The sequence below is a fragment of the Prionailurus viverrinus genome, unplaced genomic scaffold (genome assembly GCF_022837055.1).
Source record: "Prionailurus viverrinus isolate Anna unplaced genomic scaffold, UM_Priviv_1.0 scaffold_33, whole genome shotgun sequence".
In the NCBI taxonomy this organism is placed as follows: Eukaryota; Metazoa; Chordata; class Mammalia; order Carnivora; family Felidae; genus Prionailurus; species Prionailurus viverrinus.
Genome location: NW_025927604.1, coordinates 7,715,769 through 7,740,848, shown reverse-complemented (window position 1 = coordinate 7,740,848; position 25,080 = coordinate 7,715,769). Strand labels below are relative to the sequence as shown.

Below are 25,080 nucleotides of genomic sequence, written 5' to 3'. Positions count from 1 at the left end.
TCTTAGAGACAAAGAAGTGAGGCTTCCATGGGGCACGTGCTTGTCTGTGACCTTCCCCGGGCCCTTTCATTGCCCAGGTCCATGGGCGGTGATGGAGGCCGCCACGGTGCCCCCGGCTGGCATCCACTCCGCCATGAAGTAAGCCCATGAATACGAAATAAATCTCCCCGTGCACTGCCAGTCCCTCACTGGACTGGCTCACATGTGCTTACCAAAGACTCGGACGAAACGGTTAATACCAAGAGCCTCGTTTTAGCTCTCTCCTGGAGGCTCTCGGCCCAAAGCAAGCGGCCTCGCAGGGACCAGGGACAGCAGAACCCTCCATGCACGGTGATCTCTCTCTTACTAATTAAGCCAAGGCACCAACCTTATTGACGACTGGCCGGCTGGAAAGACAGACGACAAAAAGCCAGCGTTTCTGCAAAGACAAAGCCACCACCCCCATTTCCCAGCAGCAACGTCCCCTCCCTCCCCCGGCCCTGGTGGCCAGGCAAGCAAACACCCAGACAGGCAACGGCCTTTCGAGCATGTCAAAGATGACATTTTAATTCACAGTAATGAAGGAACGGGGAGGGGGTTAATGTAGCGCTTACACCCATCTCTCTGGCCCTCGGTGACTCTGCTATTGTTTTTAATGTGCTAAATTAAAAAAAAAAAAAAAAAAAGCACGCATGTAGCTGGGGAACCCTAGGAAAATATTTAACCCGAAGTAGGTCCTGCCGGCAAATTAAAGCCTTTTTAATGGCAGAGTTCTCCCAACCGCCTGGTGAGGCTCTTGGGAACCAAGGGCTCGAATGTGCCATTAATCACAGCTCCACGCTGGCTGGTGGCGTGGGTCACATTTCATCCATTGCTTTAAAATGCTTTCATCAAGTGAGATCTCCGGAGCTCACTGGGCCACGCAGATTTACAAACACTTGGAGAGAGACAGACGGGGAAAGGCTGGAGGAACCAAGTCCTTACAAAAGGCCAACGCTCCGGGTGAGGCTGGGAGGGCGTCTGCTGCGAATCTGAACTTCAAGGGACCAGAGGGCTTTTGGGGATGACTGCTTCCTCTGTCTGGGGTAGAACAGGAAAGTAGGGGCTGGAGGGACAAGCAGAGAACAGGCGATTTGTGCCGTTTCCCATGCAGCATAAGACCTGGTTCTTTCTCCTGGTGACCCATTAACAAACGGGCTAATGCCGAGAATCTGTCCTTCTTGTCTCCAAGTAAGCGGGTCAGAGGCAAGCCGCATGCGGCCTTGGCTTCTAGCACAGCTGCTCTGGGGAGGGGCCAGTCCTGTCCCAAGGGGTCTGTGACCGCTGTCAGAACCAAACCAAGGGAGCGGCGCGCTTTGGGGCGGCCCAGGCTGCAACGCGGCCGGGCGGACGCTAGAGGGCGCAGGCAGGCAGGATCCTCGGACCGAAATGGAGACCCCGCCTTCCCGACCCCGCCCCCCACACCAAGCCACCTCCGTGTCGCGGGGCGGGGGCGCTCAGTCTCTCTGTCTATAAGCGAGACACGTCCAACAAAGTAACCACCAGCCACATGTGCCTATTGAGCACGTAAGATGTGGCCCGTCTGAATTCGTATATGTGCCCTAAGAGTATCAAATACACACTGGGTTCTGACAACTTAGTACATAAAAAATAATGTAAAATATCTCAGAGTCATTTTCCTATCCCGATTACATGTGGAATGACAAACGAGACCGTCTGAGATATCGTGAGTTAAATGAATCATGTTGGTAACGTGAATCTCATCTGTTCCTTTTTACGTTTTTAACGTGGCCTGCCAGGAACGTTAACATTACACATGAATGTGGCCGATTCTGTATTTCTAGTGGCTGCCATCACGGGGTAGCTCCTTGGGACAGTAGATCTGGGGCCACACCAAACAAGAACCCTTGAAGCCCGTTAGCACCCTGTTTACAGGCCCATTGCAAACTGCCACCCAGCTGGGAGGGGTCTGTTTGTTTCACTCCTAGGTGCCCACAAAAGAAAGGGCGCCCACGGCATTCACATCTCACTCACAAGGACACAAGCGAGTCCCACAAGTTTCAAGGCCTCTGCTAGAGGCCAGCTGCAATGACGCCCTACCTAGTCCCTTCAGGTGACGGAGCGGCAGAAAGGGGGTGGTCCTCCTCCACTTCTGGGAGAACAGAAGCCCCTGGGCCACATCTGGGGGAAGAGGCGGTCAGTGACAGGCACCCTTGGGAGCGGACAGTTAACGCGGTGTGCCCAGATCCAGACTGAGCTCACTGACTTCCAGGAGCTCATTTTCGGAGGACTTCCTGAAAACCTGCTGCATCCAGTTTTACCAGCTGGATGGGCTCCAGACCCGTGACCTTGATTGAGAACTGAACTTGATTGAGAACCAAAAACCCTCCTGACTTCTGTACCCATCGCCAGCAGCTTAACTCCCCAGGACTTCCTAAAGTTTTATTAATTTTTTTTTTCAACGTTTATTTATTTTTGGGACAGAGAGAGACAGAGCATGAACGGGGGAGGGGCAGAGAGAGGGAGACACAGAATCGGAAACAGGCTCCAGGCTCTGAGCCATCAGCCCAGAGCCCGACGCGGGGCTCGAACTCACGGACCGCGAGATCGTGACCTGGCTGAAGTCGGACGCCTAACCGACTGCGCCACCCAGGCGCCCCTAAAGCTTTAAAAAATAAAAGGAGGGAGGGAGGGGGCTGGCCAAGGCAGAGAACTCCCCTTCCGGTCCTGAACCTTCCTTTCCACTTAGCAGAGATCAGAATGCCCTAAATGAGGGCTGGGAGACGGGGTGGGGTGGGGGTGGGGGGGAGAAATGGGGGAAAGGAGAGAAAAATCCCCAAAAGAATGTTCTGTCCCTCGAAGAAGCTGCTCATGCAACAGGAAGAGGAACTGTGTGTGTCCCTCCCTATATACCGTGTGCCTCCGAAAACACTGCTTCATGGCCTCGGCTGCCCAGCAAACTTCTACTCAACCAGCAAAGCCCAACTCAGACGCTCCTTATTCAGGGATGTATGTCCTGGGCCCCGAAAATTGCTCTTCCCTCTGCACCCCCTTCCCATTTTTTTAACCTGTTTCTAATATGACCTCAGCTTGTGCAACACCGTTTCCTTGTGTCCTTCCTTCATTAGATTGTGAGCTTATTGAGGAAAGAGAATACTTCGCTCATGCCAAACCATGTTCTGGCCCCAAGGCCTTTGCCTTTGCTGTTCCCTACGCCTGGTCTCAAGGCGTACCCCCTCAATGTCCACGTCTTTGCGTCTTCTTGGGGGTGCCTCCTCCAAGGAAGCCATCTCAAATACATTGCCCCCCCCCCCCCCCCGTTCTGTTGCCCAGAACAGGGCCTGGCACACGACTGGTGCTTAATAAATAGATTTGTAATAATGGTTATGTGTCATTCCAAGGGCCTAGCACGATGCCCGAGTGAATGAGCCAACGAGTGAGGGAATGGGTTTCTTCTAGGACCCTCTTGCTCTAATATTTTGTGACTTCGCCAGTATCCGGGATTCGGGAAGGAACGTATCATGGAACAGGGTGGTAAAGTGCTCTCTTGCTTGGGCCTCAAGCTCCAAGAAGGGACATTCCATAATTCAGACTTGGTATCTCGGAAAGTTCCATTTACTGACACAGGCACAGCCACAGCAGAGTAGAGGGCCCACCTTGGGTGTGTCAGGCCGGGGGCTCCCTTCACCAAGCCGGTGCCCATCTCCTCCCTCCCCCGTGAACGTGCCCCCAGCTCGGTAGGTGGCCCAGGGGCCTTACTGCCGCCCTCCAGCGGGGGTCACCCGAGTGTGACCCAACATCACTGCCACTTGAGCCTCCCGGGGAGGAGCCCTTTGAACTGCTTGCCCGGCGGAGGAAGGTAGGTTAGTGGAACAGACAGAAATGAGCCTCTGGGGAAAGAAGGAAGAGGGGAGAGGAGGAGGAAATGCCCAAGAGAACAATCCTCCCCCTTGTAGAATCTGCTAACAACAGGAAAAGAACTCGAGGCAGGATCCACAACAAGACCGTGTGATTTTTCTGAAAGCCAAAACTGCCACGTATGACCATCCCTGTGTGAGTTTTGAGGCTTATGGGGACAGACCGCTCACCGCCGGGCTGGCGTGGGCGGTGAAATTTCTGGATTGGTTCCCTCACCCCGGCAAGGTGCCAGGTGTCGGAACACCAGGGCGGACAACACCCCCCAGGAGGGAAACGGATCCTAGGGGGCAGGGTCCGCACACCCGGGTCAGCGGCGCAGCTCTTGGGAGGCAGAGGGCGCCCGGGGCCAGGCCCAGTCTCCGCGCGCTCCTCTGTCCACGGGACCGGAATGCCCGGTGGGAGGTGGCCGTGCACAAAAGGGCCACACCGGGCAGCAGGTGCGCAGAAAATAGCCAGCCTGGGCTCCTGCCGGGCTCCCCTGCCTCCCTTACGGCCTCCGCTGTTCTCATAACTTCTCTGGGCCTCAGTTTCCTGAGGAACAGTCCGTACCCGCTGCCGTGGTAGCCGTGAAGATAACGGGAAACTGAAGGGTGTAAAGGGACTGACAACTGGAAAGCACCCGACAGATACCGGGAGGCAACGTCACAGCTTGGAGGAGAAAAGAAACGGGTGACGCGCTTAATGAGCTTAATTGCAGTATCGAACAGAAGCGGGCTGGAGGCCGAGGCCAAGGCCGGCCGGGGCTCGTGGGCGGCCTGCACTTCTTACGGCCACTTCTCGCCCGCGGGCCCAGCACCGAGCATGAAAACCCGGGATCCCAGCGGCCCAGACTCAACCGGTGCGGGTCCGGGTCAGTGAAATTCCAACTCCTGTTCTTCAGAGAAAATGAGAAGAAAAGGCCTATGACGGCAGGGCAGAGCCCCAGTGGGGGCTGCTCCTTCCCTGCCGGCCGGCCGTGGGACACTGTGAGCCCCCCGGGGGGAGGGGGAGCCCCTGAGGGAGAGGCTGGGCTCTTCTCTACGGGCCAGGTGTCTCCCGGGGACTCAGTTGTGGCTTCTGCCTGGTTCGGGCCCGTGGTGCATGGAGGAGACGGTTTCCGCACAGGACGCGCCCCTCAAGGACGGGGAAGCAGCAGGTGCGGAAGGAGAGTTCTGGAATCCGCCCAGAGCAAGCCCCAGTGTTCCGAGGAGGCTGGGCGGCTCAGATCTGCACAGGACAGGGTGTGCACTCCCGACACACCCCCATACCGCACCCCTCCACGCCCCACGGCGCATACATTATGTATATACCATGCCTCCCCCGCCCGCCGTCCATACTGGTGTGCCCCCCCCCCCCCCGATTGTCCAAAGCCTCAGTCTGTTCGCCGGCTCCCAGTGGAGGAGAACACAGGCCTGGTTGGACAGGGGTGAGGGGTGCTGACGATGGCCTTTCCAGCACATCAGCGTTTGGGACCACGAGGGCTTCCCTCCCGGGCTCGTTCTTATCTTAGAGAAAAGAGCATGGGCCGCGTTTACCATTCACTCACTCACTCCCTCCGCCACGTCTGGACCCTCACCCGGTTTACACTGCACGCCGGGACCTCACTGCACACGGGAACCTGAGGACGTCAACAGGGAGCCGCCGCGAGCCTCCCGGGAAGAACATGCCGGAGCCGCGCTCTGCCAGGGCAGGCTGGGGACAGGCCTCCAGAGCCGTGAGGCCCCTTCATGAGCAGTGACATAATAGCCATATAACATATGGCACCAATAACATCACAGTACTGAACAGTGCAGAACAATATGGAACCAGTGGATAGATTAACAAAGGTAGGGTGTGGGGAGGTGGGGCAGCTCGGGGGCAGAAGAAAAAAAAAATGCCATCAAATCCTAGGAATTCAGACTAATGACTCGAAGGGCAGTTCAAATTTGTCAAGTCCGGGTCAAAAAACATCTGAAAAGGTGCCCCAGCCTCGGAGCGGAGTCAGAGGCCCGGAAGGTCATGTGTCTCACAGCCTTGCTTTCCTGTCTGGGAATCAGGACGTGGGGCTGTGTGGACCCCGAGGCATGTGTGAGCCCCAGTGGACGCGTCTGCAGCAGCTGGGAAGTCCGCTCGCTTCGCTGGGATGTAGGTCCCTCCCCACGGCAGAGCTCCTGGGGACACGGCTGCCACCAAATGCTGGTTTGATACTACTCGGGGCTCAGCTCACTACACCAAAAATTTTTTTCTTTTTCTTTTTCTTTTTTTTCTTTTTAAACTTGGAAGGAATCTGCCAGTGAATCATCATCTCATATGCTATTTGATCCGTGTTTAATGTCTTTGGGAAGAAATAAAAACAGTAAGTCATTCTCAACATCAATGGCATCAGCCCGGCTCACACACGAGGCTCACAAATGGTGACGGGCCCGGCTGCCCCTCGGTGGCCACGGCGGCTGCAGCCTTCGGTTGTCATCGGAGAGTGTGTGTATACTCAAGAGTGCAGACAGCTCACAGAAGCTGCCCTTTGCCATTTTTACTCTTTAAAAGAAAAGGTTTTTTTTTTTTAGATTTATTCACTTTTGAGAGAGAGAGAGACAGAGCATGAGCAGGGGAGGGGCGGAGAGAGAGAGGGAGACAAAGAATCCGAAGCAGGCTCCAGGCTCCGCGCCGTCAGCACCGAGCCTGACGCGGGGCTTGAACTCACGGACCGCGAGATCACGACCTGAGCTGGAGTCGGACGCTCAACCAACAGCCACCCAAGTGCCCCTGCCGGTTTTACTCTTTAAATCACAGCACCAGAAGCCATAGATTGGGCAGGGAGAGTTGAGACCAAGGTACAAACTCACACACGGCCAGTGTCGATCAGCCTGCATTCACAGGGCACGCAGCAGGTGAAAAGCACGGCGCTAAGCGCTGGAGATACGCAGAAGGAGAAGAGGCTTTCGTGCGGCTTATTGTCTGGTTGGGAAGGCAAGGCACGAATGCCCTCCCTCTTTTCTAGGCCGAGTCAGCTCCTACACTAGCCGGACACCGAGCTCCCGTGCCGGGCGGATAAGGGGGCGCGAAAGAAGGCAGCGTTCCGGGAGGAATCGACAGACTTGAGTGTTCGGGCTGCGGCCCACGTCCTTTCCTGCCCTCAACCCCCGGGGACACAGCGTTGAATTCCATTCACCCAGGGCACGGCTGGGAATAAGCCCACAACCGATTAGCACGGTGCGTAAAACACAAGCAGGACAGGGTGCTTGGCACTTGGGGAGAAGCAGCAAGTCAGGGAGGGAGGTCAGAAGGTCCGGCTGAGACCGCGCCCCCCGCCCCCAGGTCCTCCCCAGGCCCAGCCCTTCCACAGCGATCTGCGGCCCACGGAGTCCATCATCCTGGCATTCCAGGCCTCCAAATTTCCCGTCCGTGACTTTCCGACCCAGATAGTCTCTAACTTCAGAGAAAGAGCCAGTCTCCTGGACACGCTATGAGGCCCCAGGCACAGCCACCAGAGCAAACCTTTGTTAAGTGTGTTCCCAGGGCGTCCTTCTCAGCTAGAAACCTGCACATACGGCCCGTCGGGTCCAGGAATCGTCAACGGGGCCACAGGACAGAACACGTGCAGTCTGGGCTGATCCGGAAATCCGGGCCTTGGGAAGAGAGGATCGGTGCGGGCCGCCCTGAGGCGCCTGTGTCGCGGAGAAGGGAGGCCCTGTGTGGGCTCGGACCGGGCTCAGGGGGCCCCAGCCCAGGTGCCAGCAAGCAGCGAGATCGTGGGGACACGGCTCGATCACCCATCCATTCATTCACTGCGGAGGCTCCCTCTGCGTCCCGCCCTTTGGGCGCTGAGCACGGACTCACTGGCAGCGACGGCCCCCTTCCTACTTGTCTCTGCCTTTCATCTCCACGACGCAACAAGAGACCTACCCGTGGCAGAGGCTCAGAGATGCCGACGGGCAGTGAGCTCCTGCCCGGCGCTGGCAGTGCTGATTCGGGCCAGGACAACAGCCGCCCCCATCACACCCCCCGCCCCCGCCGCCCCCATCAGAATGCCAAGCCAAGTCTGCAGGCTCACGGGGTGTGTGTGTGTGTGTGTGTGTGTGTGTGTGTGTGTGTGTGCCTGTGCAGGTGCATGCACTGTCGCCGGCATTTGCCCACAACGTTTGTCATGCAGGGTCTGCCCCTGTGGTTGAGGGGTGAAGGGGACGCCCACGGGAAGTGATATTGCAAAGCCATCCCAAGTCCCTGTAAAAACAACCCTCAGCTGGTAACACAGGAAGGGTTTCCCCTTTCCTAGCGTCCTGCCTCCAAACTGCAGCGGCCGCTACCTCAGAAAGGCCTGGAGAACGGCTCTCCGCGGGACCCAGCAGACTAGGCAACACTTTAGGGGGGCGACAAGCCCAACACCCAGAGGGGAGGTTAGCCCGGGATCACGCTCTCCCGTCCTCTTCTGCAAAATCCCAAATCTCCATGCCCCAGTCAACCTAACATCTTCCAGAAGAACTGTGGTGAACCAAATCTCTGTGAGCAGCAGCCATGAAATTTTCGCGGGGGCGGGGAGTGGGGGGGGGCCGTGTCACTACTTAAAGGACAAACTGCTTCCTCATTATGATATTTGTTACGGTGATCTGTGATCACTGATTACAACTCCCCGCAAGCTTAGAGGATGATTAGCATTTTTTTAGCAATATTTTCTCGTTTTTTTTGTTTTGTTTTGGTTTGGTTTGGTTTTTTTTAGAGAGGTAGAGAGAGCATCTCCAGCAGGCTCTGTGCGGATAGCAGAGCTCACGCAGGGCTCAATCTCACGACCCGTGAGATCATGACCTGAGCTGAAATCAAGAGCCGGACACTTAACCGACTGAGTCACCCAGGGGCTCCAGTAATGAAGTGGTCTTTTAATTTTTTTGAACGTTTATTTATTTCTGAAAGAGAAAGAGAGCAAGTGGGGGAGGGTCAGAGAGAGAGGGAGACACAGACTCCGAAGCAGGCTCCAGGCTCTGAGCTGTCAGCACCGAGCCCGACGCGGGGCTCGAACTCACAGACCTCGAGATCATGACCTGAGCCGAAGTCGGATGCTTAACCGACTGAGCCGCCCAGGTGCCCCGGTATTTTTAAACTAAGGTATATACACTGGTGGGTTTTTTTAGACTTAATGCTATTTCACACTCAGTAGACTAGAGTATTGTACAAACATAACTTTTATATGCACTGGGAAACCACAACATTCATTGACTCGCTTTATCAGGATATTTGCCTTATTGCGGTGCTCTGGAACCGAATCTGCAGGGTCTCCGAGGCGTGCCTGCACACAGGCAACGTCCAGGGAGTGCAGAGCCAGATTCTCCCCCTCCCATCTTGCAGCTCCCATAGAGCTGAGGAAGGAAGGAGGGGAAGCTGGTGAAGGCAGCACCTTCCACACTAATCTATCCCCTGAGGCAGAGGCCCCGCCTGGGGCTCCGGTCCCAACCCCGGAAGCACGGTCCCAATCCCTGGGAACATGGTCCCAACCCCCAGGAGCACGCTCCCAACCCCTGGGAGCATGGTCCCAATCCCAGGGAACACGGTCCCAACCCTGGGAGCACGTTCACAAGGGGGAACAGGACGGATGAGAGAAGGAAGGGCAGGGTGGTGGGAGAAACACTCCTCCCTCAGGAAGACCAAGGCAGAGGGCACACCCCCAACATCCACACAAGCGAGGCGGAGCCCCCCCCCCACCCGGGGGATGCGGGCTTCCTCGGGGGACAGTCAGCAAGGAGAAGTGCGGGGGTGTCTGGGCCTGGTCTGAAAGCGACAACGTTTGGGGGCTGCCGGGAGTCTGCCGGTCTGACCTGCTAACGCTCACGTCCGCTCAGAGGGAAGCAGCAGCCTGGCACCTGCCTCCTGGCCTTGCTGCCCCCTCGGGCACGCCGGCTCTCGTGCTGGGCACCCAGCAACCTTAAGGGGCTTTATTGGGGTGGAAATACGCACACTTCAATAGGTCTGGGGTCCAAATCTTAGCCTCACGGCTCGGCGTTAAAGGGGATTCCTTCTGGGTGGGAAGGTGAGAATTACATGCTTCTAGGATCTAGAAGGTGGGCTCTCCCGGGCTGGGCCTGGCCCCTCCCCCGTGCTGCCTGCTTCTGTCTTTGGCAACAGACCCCACACCCCTGGCCTCAACTGGTGCTCACAGCACTGGGGTGGGCAGGGCAGGGCAGGGCAGGGCAGGGCCGATGACTAATGACAGACACTGTCATAATTATCAGAAGCCGGGGAGGAGGAAGAGGAAGAGGGGCTGTGAGGCAGCTGAGGCTCCCCCCCCAACCCCCACCCCCGCCGGCCTCCACTCTTACCACCACCCCAAGAGGGAGGTGTGACTAATCCTCTTACAGAGGAGACTTGGACTTGGGGAGGCTGTTAAGTGCACCCAGTAGGATCTGGAGGACACAAACCCAAAGCCAGAGGCCTTTCTCCCACTCACCACCTACTTCCTCACTCGGGAACAGAGCCGAACACGGAGCCCGGCAAGAGCGACAGACGCCACAGCAGAGGCAGCGGGGACCTGGGCCCTCAGGAGGGCTTGTTCAGTGCCCAGCCAGCACCTCCTGGCGGGGGAGCCAACAGGTGGCACAGGAGCCCTCCAGAGTGCCTCTAGAGGACAGAGGACAGGTAACAGGTGCAGCCCTGGGGTCAGGACGGCGTTCGAACATCACAGGCATTTTGCTTCCCCGGGCTCCTGCCTAGAACCCAAAGCGGGCGGTGGCCTGAGATGGGGCCAGGAGGGTGGTGGATTCAAAGAGACCAAGAGTTGGCAGGTCATGCTAATTACTGTGGACTCGACACCCTGACTGAGGGGAGAGCAGCTGGGCTCCGGGTCCGGGGGGCCGGGCCTGGTCAGGGCCTTGCCGTGCTGGCGGACAAGAGGATCACGGGGCTGTGAGCGAGAAAGGGGTTCCCGTGGTCAGTCTTTTGGGGAGGCGGGAAGGGCGGCAGAGTGGAGGGGCTGGGGGAAGTCCACGAGAGGGCAGAGAAAAGCCTGGAAGGACACAGGTGGGGCCAGAGAAGGGGGCAGCGTTTGCACCAAGCTTTCAGAGGCCCCAGTGAGACCATGGGGAGGGCTGGGGGCGAAGGGAGGTGGGGGTGGGGAGGCTCGGCCCCGGGGCCCTGGGAAGGCAGCCCTTTCCCCTCTGTGGGAGGGGGAGGTGGGCAGGACCTAGGAGGTGGGAGCTTTCGGGAATGCCCTATTCCCGTCACTGGATACATTCCCAAATCAAAGCACCCGAGGTCAAAGGACCTACGAGAAAGACGGGCCAGCTTGGGGCGAGAGCCGAGCTGATCACGGGACCTGGGTGGGTTCTTTCCATCTCAGAGCCTCAGGTTCCTGACCACCTCAGGTGTCCTGGGCAGGCTGTCCCCTGCTCCCCGACTTCTGGTCTTCCCTGCTCTTCCCACTGAGCTGGGTGAAATCCCCGTCCGCCAGCCGCAGGCAGGACCCCACAGAGTGGTAGAACCCCCCCCTCCCCGCCTGCCCGTCCTCACCTGCTTCCAGACCCACGTGGCCTCCCAAAGTGACTTACCCAAGGCCAAGCGGAGGCGGAGACAGCCGGGACCAGAAACTCCGGGGGCTGGTTCCACGTCCTTGTCCGGGCCGCTAGACCATGCCCTGGAAGGAAGGAACAACAGGTCACTTAGGGTGCAGACACCCCTGGCCCAGAGCCCACTGCCTTTCCGGTTGCTTCTGTGCACTTACCGGGGGGAACTATAGCTTTTGCAAGCCCCACACTAAGCACAGGAAAGCCCTGGGTTCCTGGGAGCCACTGAGGCCAGGGGCCATGAGCACTGGGAGGGAGGAAAGTCCCCACCATACTGATGGGACGAGTCTCCCAGTGGGACCCTGGCCACCCCTTGGGTGAGGTCACCGGCTATCACAAGCTGGCGCAAACGCCGGGTGTGGCCCTTGGCCACAGCCTCTGTGGTCTGCACACCCGGGGCTCGGGCTCTGGCTGCATCACTGAGTCACCGCGGCCCGTCACCACGCCGCCTGCGGCCCGACCCGACGCTCTGGCCCACAGGGTCACCGTAAGGGCCCTGAGGGTTGCGCACGGGGTGGGCTCACGGGGGCTCCACCAGCCAAGCTCCCGTCCTGCCCACAAGAAAGGTCAGATGGCATCGCCAACCTCTAGCCAACGGTTCCCGGAGTCACAGGGTCACGACGGGAAGACACGCCCACGCACCACGGGCATCCTGGGTGCCCCGACCAATCCCCGCCTTCCACCACCACCACCAGTTTCTGGCACATTCCAAACTCCCTGCATGCGTGGCTCACTGACGGCCAACCTCCTCCTTCACCCCTTTCGGCTGCCCCCTGTACATGACAATGAAGTGTAATTATAACATCCTCGTGGCCACCAACTGCCCGTTGCCAGGTGCCATACGAAAAGTTTTCTGTGCATCATCTATTTGCGCTAACCTGTTTAATCCTCCCATCAACCTATGAGGTGGGCATCGCCTTAGTACAGATGGGGAAACTGTGGCAGAGCAAGAACGGAGCCCAGGCAGTCCTGGGCTCTCACACCCAGGGCCACACGGCCGTCCCCCCCCCCCCCGCCCCCGGCTGGCTCCTTCTTGATCTCCAGTGCCCTCTCACGCTGTCTCCGCACCTGCCAGCCCACTTGTCTTCCCGATCCAAACACGTTTCTCGGCTATTTTCTCAGAACACAAGGTCATGTCCTACAATGGTCACCGTTTATACGCCCTCACTGCAGTGGTCCCGAGGACCGGAGCCAAGTAGCTCCTTCACCCCCAGAAAACAGGGCCCCCGGGCCGTGCAGGTACCCGGGGGGCCCCCCTCGCTCCTTTGCTCCTGCGAAATAAAGGGCTGGATCTGCTCCCCATGGACCGTGAGCTCCAGGAGGGCGGGAAGGCACTGTCTTCACTTCTGTGCTGCCGGTACGCAACAGGCGCTCAATAAATAATCGGTGTTTGACCACTGAGCACCCCCAAACTCATCACGTGGACATTATTGAAAGCAGAGTGCACTTCGCTCCGTTAAAATTCTACCCTGTCGCAGCAATACAGAACGTACGTGCCGATTACATTATTTAAGTTCAGGGCTGGGATTTAAGACATGGAAGAGAAAAGCCATACATCGTCTTCCCATCAGAAATTCTCACTGGAAGGTCACTGTGCTTTTAGGGAGCACCACACACACACACACACACACACACACACACACACATACGCGCGGTACTTTGTGTATATACTTTACTTCATTATATAATGTAAATTTGTTAAAAGAGACTTTATTTTTATTTTTTGATTTAAAAAAAATTTTTAACGTTTTTTAATTTATTTTTGAGACAGAGAGAGACAGAGCATGAACGGGGGAGGGGCAGAGAGAGAGGGAGACGCAGAATCGGAAGCAGGCTCCAGGCTCTGAGCCATCAGCCCAGAGCCCGACGTGGGGCTCAAACTCATGGACCTCGAGATCATGACTTGAGCTGAAGTCAGAAGCTTAACTGACTGAGCCACCCAGGCACCCCAAAAGAGACTTTATCTTTAGAGCAGTCTCATGTTCACAGCAAATTGGAGCAGAAAGCACAGAGTTCCGGCACCCCTGTGCCCCCCACGCACAGCCTTCCCCACGATCAACACGCCCCACTACCGACGGGGCATGTTTGTTACAGATGGTGAACGCACACAAACACACGTTATCACTCCCAATCCATAGTTTGCATTAGGGTTCACTCTTGGCGGTGGACGCTCTGGGGGTCTCAACAAGGATATAATGATGTATATCCACCATTACAGCATCATACAGAGATGTTTTACTGCCCTAAAAGTCCTCTGAGCTTGCCTCGCCCCATATTTTTAAATTCTTTATTTATTTTTGAGATTGAGACAGCGTGTGAGCAGGGAAGGGGCAGAGAAAGAGGGAGACAGAATCCGAAGCAGGCTCCAGGCTCCGAGCTGTCAGCACAGAGCCCGCCGTGGGGCTCGAACCCACGAACCGTGAGATCGTGGCTGGAGACGAAGTCAGACGCTCAACCGACTGAGCCACCCAGGCGCCTCACGTCCCATAGTTTTAAAAGACACTTTCGAATCGACGATCTTAGCGAAGTTATCTTGCGCTCGGTAAGCCAGCTTTGACACTCAAGGAGGTCAAGCCCCAGAGAGGGTCAAAGGTCCTCCCCAAGGTCACCTTTGTGAAACCCGGTAAACGGCTGGCAGCAGGATGTGCTGGAAGCCTTGTGTCCAGTCATCATTTTATGATCCTGCCCTTTTAACGGTCCTAGCAGGGAAAGCCCATTCTAACCCTCAGTTGACAAGAGGAGCAAACACACTCAGGGACCACGAGCCGAAGCAGGATGGCTGCCCAAAACGCCAATCCCTAAACCCATGCTCTGTGCTTTCCAGACGCCCTCATGAATTACAGGGGCTTATAGGAGACTGTGGGAATGCAGTGAGCGAGCCCCCGCCGGTCAGGGGGGCTCTGGAGCCCGAGTAGGCGCTCCCCCGGCCCACACCCCTCTCCGCGGGACCCTGCCCTCCAGGACACACACCACGGCCACACCGCGTAATCAATGCCACCACACCTCGCCTGGGTGCAGGTCAGCTGGCTGTGGGCTACAAAGGCCCCGCCATTTCCAGCCTCCCAGGGTCAGTCCTGAACAGCCAACGCGCTCGGTGACCAGCCCCGTGCCCCGAATGCCAGACGAGAACATCTCCAGTCCACACAGACGCTTTCTACCACAGTTCCTCCTGTGTCACTGGGACACGCGCCAGCTCTCCTGGGGAAAGTACTGAGTGGCAGGAGAGCAGGGAAGAAGTCTGGTCCCGGCGGGCCTCTGCCGCTGAGCGGCCCTGTGACTTGGCCACGCCCTGTCATCTCTGCCATTCCGTTTCCCCAAGCCGTGACAAAAGCCTGGGGCCTGCATGCCCTCAGAGGCTGGGCCAGCTCCGACACCAGGCTTCCCAGCAGGAGGAGGGTCCATCAGTCCAGAGGCCTTGAGGGCTCTGGCTCCCCAGCTGCTTGGGAACACTCCGCGAACTCAAATGGCAAATTTCCTCCCGGCTCTATCGCTAAGCCACAGGGGCTCCCCGGCCGCCAGCTTTCCCGTGACAGATAAAGATTACAGTCGTCGCCCAAGACTGAATCAAGCAGCAGAAGTCATTATGCAGAAATAATTATGTGGAGTGATGTCTGGTCGCTCCTGATTTCTGCCTAGCGATTGCGCTCCAAGCGGTCTGCCTCTTCCTCTCCGGGAGAGCTAACTGCAGAGGCCTGGGGGATCCAGACGTACTGGGCACGATCCCCCGGCTCCAAACTCGTGCCGGGTGGGGCACCAGCATCCTGGGTTAAGGTTCACTGGGATGCCCTTCTGCTGAGCACTTGGGAGAGAGGAGACATAGAACCTCCCCAGCCCCTTGCTCACGTCAGACGTAAGATACCTCCTTCTCGTAGGTTGGGGTCTCTGGGCGGTGACTTGGGCAATGACCAGGCCTGACCTGTTCTTGTCCTCCCAGCTTCTAGCACACAGAAGGGCCTCGGGAGAGCAGGGAGAGGGACAGCATAGACGGCTGTGTGGCCAGACCACCCGGGCTCCAATCCTTTTTTTTTTTAATGTTTATTTGTTTTTGAGACAGAGAGAGACAGAGCATGAACGGGGGAGGGGCAGAGAGAGAGGGAGACACAGAATGTGAAGCAGGCTCCAGGCTCTGAGCCGTCAGCACAGAGCCCGACGCGGGGCTCGAACCCACAGACCGCGAGATCATGACCTGAGCCGAAGTCGGACGCTTAACCGACGGAGCCACCCAGGCGCCCCCACCCGGGCTCCAATCCTAGCTCTACTGTTCCCTCTACTGCCTGGCTGTGTGACCCTGACCCACTAGTGAACTTCTCTCTGCCTCAGTTTCTAGGTATGTGGAGTGGAGACGGTAATAACGCTACCTAGTTGATCAACAGTGTATAAAAACTGCATGAGCTAATGCACAGAAAGATGCCTGGCACGTAGGGAGAACTCAGTCAATGCCAACAAGGACTGAAAGGCCACAAAGAACATGATCATCAGGATCTAAGCCACTAGAGAGACATACGCTACCAAAACCTACTCCAGAAAAATCTGGAAGCTCTGAAAGAAAGAGACACTCCGAAATGCCTATAAGCAGGCGAGAGCTTGAATTCGTAATCAAAATATTCCTCGCGCACAGGAAAGCCCAGACCCAGGTGGCTTCACTGCCCACTTCTATAAACATTTCAAGAATCAATACCAATTCTCACAAACTCATCCAAAAAAACAGAAGAAGAGGGAACACTTCCCGACTTGTCCTATAAAGCAGGTACTGGCCCGGACATCAAAAGCAGACAAACTTCACAAGAGAAGAAAGATAGAGATCAGCGGCCCTAATGGACATGGATGCAACCCCCTGCCCCCCAAAACAACAAGATACTAGCTAACCAAATCCAGCAACATAAAGCATAAAAAGAATTATACGTCATGACCAAGTGGGATTTATCTCAGGAATGCAAGGTTGGTTTACCATCTGAAAATCAACGCCTGTAGTACATCATATCAATAAAATAAAAGGCAAAAATCAGGCTTTTCTCAAGTGATGCAGATAAAGTACTTGACAAAATCCAACACGCTTTCATAATAGAAACACTAAAGAATCCAGGAGTAGAAGGGAACTAGAGTTATCCGTAAAAAAAATAAAAAATAAAAATAAAAATAAACACCTCACAGCCAGGGTGCCTGGGTGGCTCAGCGGTTAAGCACCTGTCTTTTGATCTCGGCTCAGGTCATGATCTCACGGTTCGTGGGTTGGAGCCCCATGTGGGGCTCTGTGCTGACCGTGCAGAGTCTGCTCGGAATTGTGTCTCTCTCCCTCTCTCTCTCTCTCTGCCCGTTCCCTGCTCGCTCTCTCTCAAAAATAAAACAAAGTAAACATTTAAAAAAAAAACAAAAAAAAAAAAAACCTCACAGCTAACATCATAGTCAATGGCAAAGGACTGTATGCTTTCTCCCTACGATCAGGAGTGAGACAACAAAGCCCACCGTGACCATTGCTATTCAGCAGTATATTAGAGGCTCTAAGCAGGACAATAAGGCGAGAGAAAGAAGTGTGAGATTAGAAAAGAAGACATAAAACTCTCTCTATTTGCAGATGTCATTACCTTATATATAGAAGATCCTAAAGGTTCCACTAAAAAAATGAACAGTTCAGCAAGATTGCTGATTTTTGCTTTTCATTTTATTGATGTGATGTACTACACTAGTAAGATAAGATCAATATACAAAACTCAGCTGTATTTCTACACATTTGCAATGAAAAATCCAAAAATGAAATTAGGAAAACAATTCCAGGGGCGCCTGGGTGGCTCCGTCGGTTAAGCGGCCGACTTCGGCACAGGTCGTGATCTCACGGTCTGTGAGTTCGAGCCCCGCGTTGGGCTCTGTGCTGACAGCTCAGGGCCGGGAGCCTGGTTTGGATTCTGCGTCTCCCGCTCTCTGCCCCTCCCCTGCTTGCTCTCTCTCTTTCTCTCACTCAAAAATAAATAAACATTTAAATTTTTTTACAAAAGAAAACAATTCCATTAGCAAGAGCATCAAAAAGAATAGAACAGGAACGAATTTAACAAAAGAAGTACAGAACTTATACTTGGAAAGCTACAAAATATTGCAGAAAAAAAAAGAAAATCTAAATAATTGGGGAACTATCCCATGTTCATGGATCAGAAGACTTACCATCGATAAAATGGCAACACTCGCCGAACTTATCTAGAGATTGAGTACATCCCCCCATCAGAATCCCAGCTTACTTCTTTGCAGAAATTGACAAGCTGATTCTAAATTTCACATGGGTGGGGGGGTGCCTGGGTGGCTCTGTTGGTTAAGTGTCCAACTCTTGGGTTTCAGATCAGGTCACGATCTCACGGTTAGTGGGTTTGAGCCCCACATCGGGCTCCACACTGACAGCATGGGGCCTGCTTGGAATTCTCTCTTTCTACCTGCTGGTCCCCATTCGTGCACCTGTCTCTCTCTAAATAAAAATTAAAAAAAAAATAAATAAATTTCATATGGAATGGCAGAGGACCCAGGATAGCCAGAACAATCCTGAAGGAGGACAACATAAGGACTCACATCTCAATTTCAAAACTTACTACAAATCAATAATAACCAAGACCGTGTGGTACTGGCCCAAGGACAGACATACGGATCAATGAAACAGAACCAGGAATCCATACATAAACTCACACATCTTTGGTCAACTGATGTCGAATAAGTGTGCCAAGATAGGGAAAGAATATCTTGTCAACAAATGGTGCTGGGACAAAACTGGGTAAGCCACACGCAAAAGAACGAAGCTGGGCCCCCACCTCACATCGTATACAAAAATTAACTCAAAATGGGTCAGAGAACTAAATGTAAAAGCTAAATCTATAAAGCTCTTAGAAAAAAAAAAACACATAGGGCTAAATCTTCATTAATTTTGGATTTGGCAAAGGATTCTTAGCCAGGACACCAAAAGCCCAAACAACCAGATAAGATAAATTGGACGACTTGTCCTTCGGGGACACAGACAAGAAAACGAAAAGACAGCCCACAAAATGGGTGAAAATATTTGCAAATAAGTTTACTGATAAAGCATTTGTATCTAGAATATATAAAGAACTCTTCCAATTCAATAGAAAGACGTATAACCCAACTAAAGTATGGGCAAAGGATGCAAATACACATGTATCTGAAGAAGATATATAAAGGACCAAGAAAACACACGAAAAGATGCTCAACATCATTAGTTATTGGAGAAATACAAATCAAAAGCGCAATAAGATACCGCTTGGTACCCGCTAAGATTTCTGGAATCAAAAAGTCAGACCGATACAAGTGCCGACAAGGATTTGGAGAATCAAAACCCACATTGCTGTTGGGAATTCAGTGCTTTGGAAAGCAGTCTGGCCGTTTCTCAAATGATTAAACATACGGTTATCATATGGTTATCACATGGTTTATCATATGTTCCGGTAACCCGGAAACTCAGTTCCTGAGTATACATACGCCCAAGAGCTATGAAAACATACGGCCACACACAGACTCTTACGCAACGTTCTCAGCAGCACTGTTCATAATAACCAAAAGGTGGGAACAACACCAATGTCCGTCAACACATGCATGAGAACAAAATGTGGTTATATTTCTACGGTAGAGTATTATTCAGCCATGAAAAGAAACAAAGTATTGGCACATGTCACAACACAGATGAACCTCGAACCACTACGCTAAGCGAAGAGACCAGACACAAAAGGATAGATATGGCCTGATTCCATTATATAAGATGTCCAGAACAAGAAATCTATAGAGAGAGAAGGTAGATTTGTGGTTTCTTAGGGCTGGGGGATGGGAGGATAGGAAGGGGGTAGCTGAAGGGTATGGGGTTTCCTTTCAGGATGATAGAAATATTCTAAAATTGACTGCAGTGATGGTTGCACGTATGTGTGAATGTACTAAAAACCACTGCATTGCATTTTTTTTAAACATTTATTCATTTTTGAGGGACAGAGTATGAGGGGGGAGGGGCAGAGAGACAGAGAGAGGGAGAGAGAGAGAGAGAGAGACAGAGAGAGAGAATCTGAAGCAGGCTCCAGGCTCTGAGCTGCCCAGCACAGAGCCCGATGTGGGGCTCGAACCCACAAATTATGAGGCTATGACCAGAGCTGAAGTCAAGACGCTTAACTGACTGAGCCACCCAGGCGCCCCTGCATTGCATACTTTAAATGGGTGAATTACATGGCATGTTGAGTTACATCTCAATAAAGCTGTTGACATTTAAAATTGTTTTTAAACATTTATTTATTTTTGAGAGAGAGAGAGAGAGCGCGAGCGGGGGAGGGGCAGGGAGAGAGCGAGACGCAGAATCTGAAGCAGCTCCAGGCTCTGAGCCATCAGCACCGACCCCGACGCCGGGCCGAACTCACGCGCTGGGAGATCGTGACCTGAGCGGAAGTCGGACGCTTCACCACCTGAGCCGAGCCACCCAGGGGCCCCTCCCTAGCTGTTAACATTTTTAAAAAAGGACCCTAAGTCAGTGTCTCGGTAGTTCCGTACCCGTGAGAGCAGCAGGGCAAAGAGCAGACCCACGGGAGCACACTTCCCACTGCTGGTGCCTCAGCTCCCCTCACCCCCCCTACACCAGAACCCGGCGGCCTCAAATCTGGGGACACGGCCCCCAGGAATATGCTGCACAACGGCCTCGGAGGCCCCCACCCCCGACACAGCACGCACTCGACTCGCATGCTGAGTGCCCCACACGAGGGTCAGGTGGAGGGACGACAGTCCCACTTCTGAGGAGCCCACGGCCCCGTGGGGGACGCTCAGGTGTATGCCAGATTGCAGGGGTGGGGGACGCGTGGACACAAGCTCTCTGGATCTCTCTGGAGTCAGGGGGGAGATCCAACCCACTGCAGGGAGCGGGGGGCAGCCCCCCAGGATGTGCACGCAGTACAGTCTGGGGGAGGCTCCATTGAACACTCCGTGCGGGACCGGTCACTTGCGGAACAACGGGAAGAGAGAAGGCCACTTCAGGCCCTGACCTCCGCCAGGCTGGCCAACCTCTCGGCACCTCATCTTCCCCACCCGAGCACGTCCGCGGAGGCCCCCAGCGACGTGAATTTTCACAGGATAAGGACCCTGCGCCTCCAGCGCCCAGCCTGCATGCCCCACGATTCCAGCCACTCAGCAACTAGACTGAACGTCACAAGGGGCGACTCTGTGCCGGGCACTGGGCACACCCGACTGTTGTCAAGCACCCTGCCTTCCAAGGGCTTACTTTCCGGTCACAAAACACAAATGGCGGGGTGGGGGTGGGTGGGGGAGCCGGGAGAACGGATGAAGGGGGTCAGGGTCAAAAAAGGAATTCACACGCACAGATCGAAGCTGCATGCCACGACTGCCGTGGGTGGGGAGAATTGGAGGCACTGGGACGACCACCTCGGACTATGTGCCACCTCTCAGCCGGCACCAGAAATAAGGAGCATCTTAGGACCAAGCCACAGAGGCCAGGGGTCGTGTGATCATGTGTAGACACAGAGATTCTCAGAGAGCTGGAAGGATAAGAAGGAGGGCTGGGGTCGCCCTCAGGGGGTTCCCACTCATGCCAACGACCAAGGCCACATTCCAACCCAAGGGGGTTCCGCAGCCAGACATACTCTTTCTTCTAAGAGCCTCTGCCTTCCTGTCCGCCCGCCAACAATGGGTCTCCCTCGAACTTGTCCGGTGCAGTAGAGGAACCCGGCCAACACCCCCCCCCACTCCTCCTGTCTGCCTCTCTCAGGGTCAGCGTTCAGATCTTTAGCGCATGTTCTAAGAGTTGGTTCCCCACCCCTGACTCCCAGCACCCCCAGCACGAAGGAAAACGGACCAGGGAAACGCCCTAGAGATCATTCTGGCATTTTGGTTGTGTGTCCCCGCCCCCCAGCATCCACTCTGTCTTCCAACAGCAACATTCCTGAGTTCCTCTTAAGGGTCCACGCTGCCCCCATTCCCAACTCGCTGGACCCAAAGCGGGGCCCCCTCGTCTTTCCACCACAGAGGGAGCTCTCTCCCTCTCTCCCACGGCCATCTGTCCCGACAACAGGAATGGCTGGAGATTCCCACCGCCATCAGCTGCCCTGCCCCAGGGGGGTAGGCTTCCAGACAGCACACGGCCCCCCCGCCCCCGAGAACAGGGGGCAGCATGGGGGTGCAGGTACCTTGGCAGTGTCCTAACCCAGTCCACCCCGGACTCCTCGGTGTTGTGAAATATTAAATTCCCTTCTTTGCTTTTGGGGCGCCTGGGTGGCTCCGTGGGTTAAGTGTCCGACTTCGGCTCAGGTCATGATCGCACAATTCATGGGTTCGAGCCCCACGTCGGGCTCTGTGCAGACAGCTCAGAGCCTGGAGCCTGCTTCAGGTTCTGTCTCCCTTCTCTCTGCCCCTCCCCCGCGCTCTCTCTCTCTCTCTCTCTCTCCCTCTCTCTCTAGCTCTCTCTCAAAAATAAACATCAAAAAATTTTAAATTCCCTTCTGTGCTTTAACCCACTTTGAAACAGTTTTTCTAGCCCTTTCGACAGAGTCTGAGCTGATGGAAGATGCTTGCTCTTCTTCAGAAAGTAAGACGGAATCTCACCTTCCTCCAGGTTTCACTGTTCTGCTGAAGGACCTTTAAATGTCCTCATCTTCCTTCTTTCGTTAGAGACAGCCTTCCCAAAACTGCCTTCCAAGGAAAATTCGTCTGGGGTGCTGTGCCTTACAAAATGTAACAGGTAAGCGATGCCCCGCGGTCACGTAAATGTGCAAATGACTTCCTTTCACAAAGTTAAATTGGTTTCCTGACTGCAGGATTCCTTCAACATACGACTGATTTATTTAACTGCAATATTTGTGACTAAGATTTCTGTGCTAAATCTTTAAGGGAGGATAACAATACGCCTGACTCCCCCCCGGTGTGTGCAGCTGGGGAAACCTTATTCTCACTGTGTAACCGTGGGGCGAGATTACACGAAATACATTTCAGAAAATGGATCCAGCTGGAATTTCAGACTTTTTCCTCTTCCAAACTGCTTAGCATTAAGGGGTCTTTTGATTTTCCTACCTGAGCCTTTTGGTAAAAAAAAAAAAAAAAAAAAAAAAGAAAGAGAAAGAAAGAAAAAATTGCATTTCATTTTTAAGCACAGTTGTTGCAGAAGAATTTTGAAAACCAGAGATACCAGGCACGGGGGAAAAGGAGGTGATAAGAACCTTGGACTAAGAGGCAGCAGAGAAGTGAGGTCTCTGAGATTCTCCAGCCCTCCAACGTGCTGCATTGTCTTAAGACATAAAATTCAGGTTTGTTTGCTCCTGACTCTCCCGGAAAGAAAATAAAATGGCTCATTGCCCATTCACAAAATGCTTGGAACCTCCTGAGTCCTGGCCGCTGCCACCATGCCCCCCCCCCCCGCCCCCCTCCGATGCCACCGACCCCTGGACCAGAGGCCATAGAAATGCTCTGAGCATCTGAGGCGCATCCTGTTCCGGACAGAGAAGGAAGCAAAAGCAAGCCTTTGCCAACATCACAACAATGAGGCAGCCGCAGGGGAAACACAGGAGAAACACAAGTGGGCCCCAGGGAGGTGGAGAGCAGAAACCCGAACTTGATCCACAGTTTCTATTTGGGGGCACATTGTGCCCACAGACACACCCACTGTCCGCTGTCTCAGCCCGGGAACAAGCCTTGCATCTGTGCAGCAGAGGGGCCCCTAGAAAGCCTGGGCCCCAGCAGCCAGGCCTCCCTCCACCCTGCAGGGCCACCTCTCCTGCCCCGTACATCGACCTCCGCCCACGATTTCACTCGGGAGGGAAAAGGTTCAGCTGCAGAGAAGAATAACAAAGAAAAAGAAGAGGGAAACCCATGCATCTTGTCGATTGATTCTGCCATTGGGCAAGTAGGGCCTCGCCCAAGAGCACGGCGCCGGGGAGGAACCAGCCCAACCTCCCAGGGGGACTCAGGTTCCAGGTGCTCAGGCTGCGTGTCCCCTTGCTGGTCACCCGTCCCCTGAGCTGGGCCACAGGACTCTCTCCCTTAAATGTTCTGAGTGCTCCGTTAATAATGATGTTGGTAGGGGGCGCCTGGGTGGCTCAGTCAGTTTGATTTCGGCTCTTGATTTCGGCTCAGGTCATGATCTTGCGGTTCACGGGTTCGAGCCCCACATTGGGCTCTGTGTTGACAGTGCAGAGTCTGCTTGGGATCTTCTCTCTCTCTCTCTCTCTCTCTCAAAATAAATACGTAAAACTTAAAAAAAAAAAAAAGAATGATGTTGGAGGAAATAGAAAAGGTTTGGGACAAGCTATCAATATCACCCTTGTCCTCGAAAGCCGGTGGGGCAGGAGAGCATAGGAATTCCACAGTGGGTGAACGGCAAACGGTGGCCAAGGGCTCAGGCTTTCCCCACTTCATGCATGAGGACACCGAGGCCCAGAGAAGTTGAGGGTCTTGCCTGGAGCCACAGGGCCAGGAAGAGGAGGAGACCATGGGCTACCGACCCCAACTGGGGACAGTAACTGTCCCACTTGCTGTCCGACCAGGGCTGCCCACTCAAGGCAGCCGTTCCTTCCAGGAAGGAGCCTGGTCCTCGACTGGAGGTGGGAGCAGCCTCTGTCCAGGCCACCTGCCTCTCTGCCATGCGTCCCTCCGTCCACTCACCCAGCGGCCCGGGAGCCGACGGCCACCCAGGTGCAGAGGGCTCACAGACCCAGAGCCCTGCCCTTGTGCGTGGATCATGCCACATACTGTAAGTGAGGTAGGGCGAGGGGAAGGGGGCGTGTCATTGTAAGCAGGATCCAAGGAAGGTGTCACCAGGGTGACACATGGGCTGTGCCTTGTAGCACAGGTGCACCTTGGCTCAGGTGGGGCGGGGGGAGGGGCGTGAGGGGCACCCTTATTGCACCTGCCACCCTAAAGGCCCCCCTTCTCTCAACCACTGTGGCCACGGCTGGGCGGCAGAGGACAGGAGACCTCCTCCCTGACAGGGTGTCCCTGGGCCCGCCTGGAGGCCACCAGGACAGCAGATTCTCAGAGCACCAGGGGCAGTGGAGTGGAGGGGTACTGAGCACCCCTTCACGGGCAAGTGGCCCAAAGCATGTCACATTCGGACTCTGATGTGCCGCTGTGTGGCCCTGGGCACGTCATCTCCTTCTGGGCCTGCTTCCTGCTCTTGAGCGTCGAGAACCACAGAAAGCAATGAATCACATGGGCGCTCTTCAAGGCCGTACGCGTGAACTTGGAGTCTAAACGCAGCATGCAAGGCTCTGCCTCAGGACCTCTGGGCACATCCACACCTCGTCCCACTCTTGGGGGACGACAGATGGGGAAACTGAGGCTCAGAAACCAACAGCAAGCCACGTTCCCAAGGTCCCACGGCCAGGCAGCGCGGGCACCCACTGAGGCCACCTGGCCTGCGGGCTCTGCTTCCCCATCCCCCACATGGAGCCCAGAGACCAAACTTTGCCCTCGGGGATCGATAAAGGAGCAAGGAAAGCCGCACAATCAAGTATCTGAGTGCAATTAAGCAATGAAACTGGAAGGCAGTGCAAAGGGCGGGGCCCGAGGTGGGGTCGGTGCCGAGGCAGGAAGGGTGGGTGGACAGAGGGGCTCCGGGCCAGGCTGCCTGCCTGCAGAGGGCTCTCCTCAGGCCGGGCTCCGGATGCCGGCTTCTCCCCCCTCAACTGAAGCCCCCGGTGATCCCACAGCCCCCAGACCC

General features: G+C 55.0%; 1 protein-coding gene across 6 annotated transcripts in view; it reads right to left on the bottom strand.

Annotated features, from left to right (window-relative positions):
• HPCAL1 (hippocalcin like 1) overlaps positions 1-25,080 on the bottom strand; it is a 107,406-nt gene that overhangs the window by 13,060 nt on the left and 69,266 nt on the right. For all 6 annotated transcript variants that reach the window (XM_047845190.1, XM_047845196.1, XM_047845192.1 and 3 more), the window contains exon 2: positions 11,385-11,470. The gene's annotated coding sequence lies outside the window, so the exon portion shown is untranslated. The remainder of the gene's footprint in view (positions 1-11,384; positions 11,471-25,080) is intronic.